This window comes from Monodelphis domestica, chromosome 3 (genome assembly GCF_027887165.1).
Source record: "Monodelphis domestica isolate mMonDom1 chromosome 3, mMonDom1.pri, whole genome shotgun sequence".
Classification (NCBI taxonomy): Eukaryota; Metazoa; Chordata; class Mammalia; order Didelphimorphia; family Didelphidae; genus Monodelphis; species Monodelphis domestica.
Genome location: NC_077229.1, coordinates 2,628,850 through 2,639,269, shown reverse-complemented (window position 1 = coordinate 2,639,269; position 10,420 = coordinate 2,628,850). Strand labels below are relative to the sequence as shown.

Sequence of the window (10,420 nt, the reverse complement as noted above, 5' to 3'; positions counted from 1 at the left end):
AGAGTGCTGGGGCAGGAGTTTGGGTCTTGTTTTATACTTATCTGTGTTGGGAGAGGGGAGGGAAACAGAATAGCTTCTCTCTGTGCTACCTTGCTTCATGTTCATGAAGATATCCAAATAATTTCCAAGTTATTGTTGTTACTTCAAAGTCATGTTGCTCTTCTGGTGTTCTGATGGTTCCTGCTGACTGGTTTATATCTGCGATTTAGAGATCAGAGGATCATAGAACTTGAGCAACACTACCTCAATAGTTTCTCCTAAGTTGGCACACATCACTAGGATGTGAATTATAACAAATATGTGATATGATTTGTAAATTATGCTCCTTTGATCTTTGGCATGATTTGTAGGTGACTTCCAGGTTCCCCTTGTAATCTTATTCCCTGTTAAAACATTCTTATTGACCAGGAGAGGGAGTGACCAGTGTGTGATAGAGGCTGGCACTAGAGGAAAAGTGTCAGGCTGAAGAGTATGTGAAATTGATCACCCCAACGGGGGTAGGGCCCCAGGAGTGGAATCCGGAGGGGGAGAAGACTCTGGCTGGGAGAGCAGTGAGGGGCTCTTGGTCTTGAGAAGCTGAAGAGAGAAGTTGGGGAAAAGACTTTCTCCTGAGAGTTACCCATTTTCCATGCTGGTGACTGGAAATCTTTCCCCCAACACTTCCCAATTGAAGGGACTTTCTGAAGAGAAATCTGAGAAGACTTTACCTTGGCTCCTTTTTCCCAGGGGTAAGTCAACCTGACTTTCTCTCCAGGGGCTCAGGCTGCCAAGGCCTGAGTTCCCCCCAAACTCGAGGAGGGAGGGGAAAGGGTTTAGATAGAGACAGGGACCCCCTTTTCCCACATTCCTTTTCCTATTCTTCCCTGCCCGTTATTTCCTTTTGTATTACCTGATTGAGTTGACATTAAAAATTATCTGTTCCCCAAGCTGAGTGTGAGTGAACAGATCAAGGGGAGACTCTTTGGTCTTGAGTAGTGGAGCGGGGAACAAGAGGGACAAGAGTGAATCTGGGAGAGCAGCTTTTTAGCAGCTTTAGCTAAGGAGGGAAGGCAGAAAGGGGAAATCTTCAAACCCCCTCTCCTCTCTCTGAGCCAACTCATTATATCTGCTGTCTCCCCTGAACCTTGCTTTGAGAAGGGGATTCTCTCTTTCCCCCTCTCCATACAGAAAGTCCAAACTTCTCTCTTTTATCTTTTTTAAATATAGATGGCACCCCGGATTTAAAAGAACCCTATTTAATAATAATAATAAAAAAAAAGCTTTAGTGCCTAACTGTCACCAACTGTAATCAACGGTCAGTTGTGAAGTTGTTGTCAATTACAACTTCTGAGCCTAGCAGCCTTTATCACTGACTCTGCCTAGCAGTTTCTACATAGGATCAAAAGCATCTTGATTTCTTGGGGGAAGGGGGGGAGAACAAGTCAGTTACCAAATGCCAATCTGGCCTGTTACAAAATGGAGGGAGAGAGTCTATTGTAAAAGGGAAGCTGTACTAGGGCTGTCAGCAATAGAATCTAGCCATCTTGGATCCTATCTAGCTAAAAGCAAAGCTTGTGGGGACAACAACCATTTTTCTAACTGTTAACTCCTTTCAGTTAGACCCTAGAAAAGATCTGATGGGAAACATGTTACAACTAATACTGAAGTCTTCTGGGCTAGGAATAATTGCCATTTGTTGGGGCTACTGTATCATTTATAACACAGTGGCAGGGATGACAGACAATGTTCTGGGGACATTAACCAATATGACTGTGGGATGGACACAGTTACCATTGAATTATCTAGATGTTAATTACCTCTGGCAAATCATACCCCAAGTCTAAGTTGTGTTCGTGGTAGTAACTAACATCTTAAAGAATATCAAAGCTGGTGCCAACCTGATTTTCCAAAAGAAAACTGTACATGCTCTAGTCGTTGATAATAGATTAGAGACATTGCTTGGTCTGATCCCTATTTTATAACTGAGATATGCCAGGATTACATGCAGAGAAAACAAGGCATGGGGAAGGGAACCGAGGAGGAGACTGGGGACGTAACTGGACAGACTAATAAGGACGATGTAGTTACTAATACTAATACTGAGACACCATTAGGTGCAATAGGGGTAAATGACCTTGCAAATAGCATAAAGGCACCAATTAATGCATCTGCTAACAATCTTGCAAATGCATCAAAGGCTCAAAAGATTATGCCTTTGCATGATATCGCCAAGGTCACTAATAACTCTGGCATTTTACATGCAAAGGTTCATAAGTCATTCATCACCCATGACTTAGAATCTTTACATAAACGTTTGCCTACATTTTTATTAGAGCTTCATCTCACAATTAAATAACTAAAGAGAGCATTTAGCCTCTATGAACCAGATTTTGAGGATGTAGAAATTCTTTTATCTGAACTTTTTACACCCCAGGAACATAAAAATTTTATTGAGCAAACTAGAAAAGATTCTTCTCATGAGCTGGCCAGAAGTGTTTGAGGATCTGGATTTTTCTAATCCAAGATCAATGGCTTATCTAAGAAAATGCCATGAGAATCTATTGCAGGGAATGAAGCAATTGTCAGAAAGACCCAATGCATGGGGGAAATTTTACAGGTTATCCCAAGAAAAAAATGAACACCCAAGCAAATTTATTGATCGCCTTATCAAAAAAACTGAGAGACTGTTGGGTTTTAACCCTGATTCAAAAGAATCAGAAGCATATGTGAGGAGACAATTTCTCAAAGGCTGTGATAAGCACTTGAGGGATTTCTTCAGGAACTATTGCCCTAAGTTTGACACCATCTCATTTGATGAATTTAGAGACACTGCCACCTATCTTCATGATAACACAGTAGATCAAGAAAAAGAAAAGGACAATTAAAGAAAAAGCTCCAAGAGACCTCTGAAATATCAAGGCAGAAAGAATTAGAGGAGGTTTATGAGTACATCAAGCTCAATGATAAAGTTCACAAATATTTAGATGAATGAAACACAAATTGGCATAGTGAACACCTGAATTCAGAACAAACAAGCTTTTCTGATTCTGATTCTGATGAAGCAATTGAAAACATAGGAAGCTCTTTATCAGTAGAGGAAATACTGTATATTTCAGGAGTCAGTAGTCATGAAGAATTTTGTGAGAAATATGACTTAGAGGACAATGATACTGAATTGGAAGTAATATGATAGAGAATTGGTGCCAGGACTGGTTTGAGTTCTATACGGTAACAAACAACACGAAACCTTATAAGAACTCACACTGGCACTAGGCATAATATCTGACACTTAATCCATGAAGTTACCTTAATCAAATCAGGAAAACCCCTAAGCCATAATGACAAGCACTGACTGAAAAGAAAAACAAAACTGAGACAAGTCCATGAACTCCAATAAATGTCAATGAGAAGCATCCAAGATGCTATTGGAGCATCTCACCCAAACAAAAATTATTACATGAAACCAAAATAAAATAATGCCCAAGACATATAGTATAAATTTGGGTTAATTAGATCAGGGAGGATTAGTGTAACCTGTGAAACATAGGAGAAGCTGTTCCTTGCAGAACCTGGGAGTTTATTTGGGTGGATTTAGAATCCCTTAGAATTATTAAACCTATATATGAATTTCAATCTCAAGGCTAGACTAAAATACAAATACAATCAACCGCATAGGAATAGAATAATCACCTTACAATCACACATTTAAAAGATAACTACATTCATTACATAAAATAAAAGAATCTCACTTGCACAAATGAGGATGGCACAAACATCCTGTATAAAGTTTCACTCACATGCATCAAAATACTCACTCTTCCATGCATGCACATGTGAATCTTACACACACACATGATCCTGTAGTTCCAGATACCTGAGATCATCTTTCAAGATGAGACGACAGGCAAGTATGTATCTTGTAAAGGAGAAGGCACCCCGGACCTGTGACAAACTTCAAGCAATACCAAAAGATGTAAGATATACAGACAACTGGAAAGAACTTTGAATCAAAGATATTATGAGGAATGAACTTCAGGAAAATGGGTCACGTAAGATTAATCGCCGATCACATTAACTTCACCTATAGGGAAGTACATTCACATGCACATTGGAATAAATATGCATCCACCACGACATATCTAGAACACGAACAAATTTTACACTGACATTAGGGGCTGTGCCATAAATAAGGACAACCCATAAATTGTATATCTATAAATAAATCTCTACTACCAGAAAATATATATATGTATTTAAATAACATGTGACATATGTAAATGTGTACAAATAGCAGACATGTGTGTTTATATGTATATGTATATAAAATAAAATAATGATCTAATCCAGTAATATAGATAGAAAGGAGAGTTAAAATACTAACCATTAATAGACAGGGACAAAATAGTTTAGGGTGGAAAAGGGAATATTGTAACTAGAGAGGTAACATAGGGACAGAATAAATCAGATTTCATTAGATACAACTTTATCTATATATACATACATATATATGAATACCTATAAATGTTATGAATTGTTACATTGAAATTAGCATTATATAAGGCATAGTATAGTTCAATTTTACTTAAGATTTAAATTTTATATTGATTTCAATAGGAATGACTTTTGTATTAAGAAATTGTTATATTGTAAAAAGTTTGTTGGCACATAATCCTAACCTTCTTCCCACAACTCAGTCTTAGCATAAGGTAGGAACTTAGATTAGCAAATAGGCAGATTAGGAAAAAATTTATTGTTTTGGGAGGGGGGAGTTTAGATGGGAACATTAAGCTCCTCACAGGTTAATGAGAAAATTAAGCCACCTGTGATGAAGTTATTTATGTTGTGTAAAACCTTTGTGTATCCTGTCAGAATATATATATATACACACACGATATAAATGTATAGGATGATCTCAGAATGTTAATCAAATGATTTATTAAAAGTTAATGTATCACTGATTCAATTATCTTTATTCGAATATATTGTATATTGAATAATGTAGCTATGTGACAAGAAAATGGGTATAAAAATAAAAGCTAAACCTGGGGATGGCGAAGCAGTCACTTCATGCAGAGCTTTGCCCCAGGCAGATACACACACACTGCTGCTTTCCTTCTCTCATTTCTGCCTACACCATTACAAGTAACCCTGGAGCCACAAGCAGGGCTGGACCCGCACCCATGGCATTGTCTAGCACTTAGAACAGGGACCCACAACTAGGTAAGCCCCACCCCCAAATAAAAAGCTTTCTCCAAACTGGATCAGCTAGGAACCCACCCTTAAGTAGGATCATGACCTCCCCTGTCAGAAGGATAGGGAAAGGGGGTGGGTAATTCAGAACTTATAAGTTGAAAACTATGCCACGGGGCACAGTGAATCAAAAGAAAGAAAGCTATTCACTGGAATAATTAAGCATACTTTACAAAAAAGTGGGTCAAGATCAGTAAGCCACAAATTCTTAGATTTTATTCAAATTTGCAGTCCAAGGTTCCCCGATAAAGGGATGGTAGATTTAGACACAGGAGAAAAACTTGGCCTTGATCTAAAATCTCATAACAATACTGATTGGGGCTCTCCCGTTCGGGTTAGGCAGCCACTGACAACCCCTCCACTGAGGAAGGGAGGAGTAATGAGGGGTTCCCCTCCTCCTCCACATTCACGACCCCCAGATCCTCAGCTCCAGCAGAGAAGAGCCTATCTTTCAATCCCTTGCCACCTGCCCTTTCAAATGTTTACACCTAAGGCTCCTGGAGCCAAAAACTTTTTTTTCATCTCTCACAGTTTTTAAAGAAATACCTTGGAAAAAGTGAGATGGATTTTTTTCATTCCTTCTTCCCCTTCCCTTTTTCCTTTCTCAAGATCTTGAGTAAACACCTTAAATTTTAAAAAACATGCTTCTCTTAGTCTGTGATGAATGTTTGTTTTATATGTCTCTATGTGTGTCCACATTACAAGTCTTGTCTTTGTGCTTTTCTAATTGGGCATTCACAAATTATGATCAGAGTCTTCCACCAAAAAGAGGTCATTTATTTTGGCCTCTAAACTTGACAGACTATCCCGTAGATCTTCTCTCTCTTTATTTTGGAAAGGATCCACCCAGGTAAAGAGGAGAAAGATTGATTTGGAATACACACAGGGAAATTTTATCCCATAATTTGGCTATGCTCTTAGATTTAATACTAAAGTTCTACATATGTAACCTTGGAAATTTGCTAATTAGTCTGAAAATGTACTGTGATGCAGTGTAATTTTATGGTGATAATTGTGTATCAGTTAAGGTGGTATGTTAGATAAATTCTGCACAATGCCTATAGCCATAGAATTGTTTATTATCACTAGGACTGATAAGAGATAATCATTTCAGTAAGTTTCAGAACTTTTTGAATGAAATTAATAAACAGCTTGACACCAAGAGGGAAGTTCCCTTTTCAAAGGAAAAAAAAACACATGCTGGATGCTTAGTAAAACACAAGATATTTACATGCAAAATTCAGTTAGATAACAGGTGTAGTGTATTTTTCTAAGATTTAAATGTTGGATTTGAAAATAAGATGTCCTTCAAAAATAGCAACAAGTGGTTGCATGCTAACATTGGGATTTTAGAAGCTTAAATTTGATAATTTGCAAGCTGACTTGTGGACTGCAAAGCCAAGGGTTCTTCCTGACTGTGTGTGGTGACTTGGGCAAAATAATGATGAATGGGAGACAGCTTTCATTTTCAACCCACAGCACAGATTTCACAGGATAAACTGCTCTCCCTTGTATGAATCTTAAAATTTCTCAGACTTGTGAATCTTAAAAATTCTCAGACTCTACTTCAGAAGATTTGATTAATCATTCCCCATTTTAAAACAATGAAGGGACTTTGGTCAGGAATGTATTGGGAACTCTAACATTACTCCACTCATACTTAGGCATACTTTAGGGGAAGATAAAGTTGTAAGCTCCTTACTGAACAATGAAAAGTACTCAATCCATACGTAAAGTGAAGCAAGTACCCTTAAGCTAGGTCTATTTTTAGATCTAATACAAAGGAGTGCTAAGTACCTATGAAGATCAAATTAATCAGGCAACTTGCAAAGGACAAGATTAGTCTACTCAGATGTGAATTACTCAAAAGTTTTAGTCTACTTAGGTGTGAATTAAGAATGGCCAGTCCTTTGGAAAACGTCTACTGTGATTGGTAGATGTGAAAACTTAGGGGAGGTGACATAGGAGAAAATTCTCTTTAAAAGGAGGTCAGAAGGCCTCTGAACAAAAAAATTCAGCTTTGGAGCTGAATTGGAGGTCAGGAGTCAGAGGAGGATGCTGGGGCTCTGAACTGGGTGCAGCTTTGGTAGCTGAGTTGGAGCTTGAACTAGTTGGAGTAGCTGGGTCTCTCTGAACACTAGAATCCTGCTTGGGACAAATCTTGTGGTGAATGGATTAAAGACTGACTAGTCTTTCTCTTAAGGCTGAGGCCTAGGCCATGTTGGCCTAGGCCCTTCATACTATATTTCTCTTATTCTCTCTCCTTTTTCTTAATTCCTTTATTTGTATTAATTAAAATCTCCATAAAACCCAGCTGACTTGGGTATTTCATATTTGGGAATTTTTTCCATGGTGACCACTTTATTTTTAATATAAAATCAAGACACAAAAAATTATCTTTACAGTTTGGAAATTCAACGTCTTGAAACCATATTTTCACAGTCACAGTTTATGGCAACCACTCTTTTAACTGTTACACTTGGCTGAGGCTTAACTTTATTTTATACCCTCATGATCACACATCTACTTGGCACACAATTTCATTCTCAACATATGTGTTTCTATAGAACCTAATAACAGATGTGAAGCCTAAGTAGATAGTAAACATAAACACTGTTACTAAGTGCAGGGTCATAGGGTAGAATCAACATGACACAGATTTTCCAGAAGTTTTAATGCCTAGAAGAAAGGGTCCTATCTAAGTGGGTATATAAGAATTCTTAGGTTTAATTTTGTAGGTGGGATGTCCTGGTACTATTCTGGGGGGACAGAGTGGGAAATTTGTATTAACCCTACAAGCATGTTTCTCTCATCTATTTCTCCTGGGGCTAAGTAAGAGTAATAATCATAGCAATTCCAATAATAAGAGGATGTTAATAAGGAAAGTCACTTAGGGAGGTTTCAATGGGTGTTTCCATCCTTTGCAGTCCCCAGTTTCCACATGTGACCATGTCAACCAGCATGGTCTTTGATGGCTTCCAGCAGTATATGTGAATTTGCATAGGTATTAAGAATTTGGTGTATGGCTAAGATTGGAAGTTTTAAACAATGTTATACTTGATTGGGAAAATATGTGCTATAAATAAGAAGAAACTTATATCTATTCAAATATAATTTGTTATAAAGTCATAATGGATGTACACAAAATATGTACGAATTTGTGCTGTGAAGAAAATTAATTTTTATGCAAATTGTGTATAATGCAGTTGGCAAAGGAAAGTTGACCTGTCCAGAAATCAAATAAGATTCATTATTGGTTATTAAATATAGGTAAAAAGTAGTCACCTCCCCCCTATTTATAGTAAAAGTAATAGAGGCAAAAACTGAAGGTTTTATTCTGCTTTGAGCAGAAATGTGAAAGGAAAATTGGAATATTAAGGAAACATTGTTAAGGGACTTTAATCAAAGCCAAGTGAAGTTGTTAAGTTTCTAATTAATATCCACTGGTAGTGATTTAACATCAAGATTTTAAAAACATGTAACTTAAGTGTTAAAAAGGATTGGAAAGAAAGGAACAATTGTTTTTCAGACTCCAAGGGCAGCCAAGAATTGAGAAAAACAAACAAACAAACCTCTGGAGCTTTTCCAAAAGTAATTTAACCCCTTTCTCAGGCACAGGAAAGAGAACAAAAGTGCTTGCAATTATTTTACATTTATATTAAAGGACTAATACAACAAGACATTTTAAACAGGTACAAGTTCTCAGTTACATTATATAAACTTTAAAGATATAATTTGAAAGACCGGAGATGTTAGTTGACAGCTGGAATAAATTTTGATCTGATAATGAGATCTATTACAACTAACAGGAATTTTAAAGTTTATTTGAGTATGTCCAAATACTATGATTCCTATATATTATTATTAAGTAAAAATGATTTAAAATATAATAAAAAATAAAATTATTAGGGAAAAAGTAAAAATATGATCTTTTCTAGAAACAGATTAGGTTATAGATTAGACTAGGGACTTAGAAAATAGGTAGAATACATTAGGCGTAAGTTAATTAAGGATAGTATAGATGGTTATACTTGGGAATAAACAAGCTGCATTTGCAGATAGTAAACTTTTAATTCTTTATTGTAAAGCTGATGCTGAAATTGTGTTTAATGGAAATATATAGAGATAAAATAGTTTCCAAATAATTATAGATATATAAAATAGGAAAAATGTTTGTATTAGTTTAACTTAGCAAGAGTAAGTTGTATTAGTATTTAGAATCAAATTTCTTTGTAATGGTTTGTTCAAACATTTATTGTACTGAATTTATTGTAAGACCCTAAAACTATCCTTACCCAAACTTTCCTGCATAGAATTCCTTAGAGTAGATAAAGTTAGCATAGAATAGTGATAGAGTAATTGAGGAAAGTTTATTCTTTTGGGAGGGATAGTTAGAAAGTAGATTTAGTAGATTGGTAAGTATAAAAAATATAAAAAAATAAGGGACCTTGGGAAGTTCACAACAAAAAAAAAGGGATGATTGTGGAAAGGAAAACTAAAGCAAGTTTTGGACTTTCTGCCACTCAGGTGGAAGAAACAGCAGTTGGAATGTCAGAGAAAAGATATTGACAAGAATGACAGTTGGTGGGGGGAGGGGAACTTGGAGAATGACAGTTGCTCTCGAAGAAGGCTCTCTCTTTCCTGGCCCTCATACTGGAAGGAGCATTCTCTCCCTGTCTCTGGATAGAAGTTCCTCTATTCATGGATCTTTTCCAACTGTGTGCTCTACCTGGATTCCTGTGATTATGTCATCGAACAAAAGGATTTAAGGGGAGTTGTTTGAACTGTAAAGCCGGTCTTTTGAGGCATCAGCCTGAAGAGACAGGCCAAACCAGTTCTAAATGTCATAATCTTTTCTTCCTCCTGCTGTCTTCTGCTAAAGACTTTGAACTTAAGAAAACTAGCATAGATATAGCATAGACAGGAATAAAAGAAAGCCTCTATAAGCCTATGAGGCCTGGCCTCAGCTCAAAAGCTGAGAGAGACTCAAACCCAATCTAGGGAAATCCCAATTCCCTCTTCTCTTATTCCTCTCCAATCCAAACTTGTTATTAAATTCATCTTGAGTTAAATAACCCACAGTTAGATAAGAAGACTATCATTTTAGGGGGACATAGAGGGAGCAGAACCTAAGACCAGCCCTTCAACCATAAACAGTCCTTATCAGATCCCTGTTGGGCAACCTTGTTCT

General features: G+C 36.9%; 1 protein-coding gene across 1 annotated transcript in view; it reads left to right on the top strand.

The window, feature by feature from the left end:
• The window catches only part of LOC100617201 (zinc finger protein 114-like), an 89,430-nt gene that overhangs the window by 58,923 nt on the left and 20,087 nt on the right, over positions 1 to 10,420 (top strand). The window lies entirely within an intron of this gene.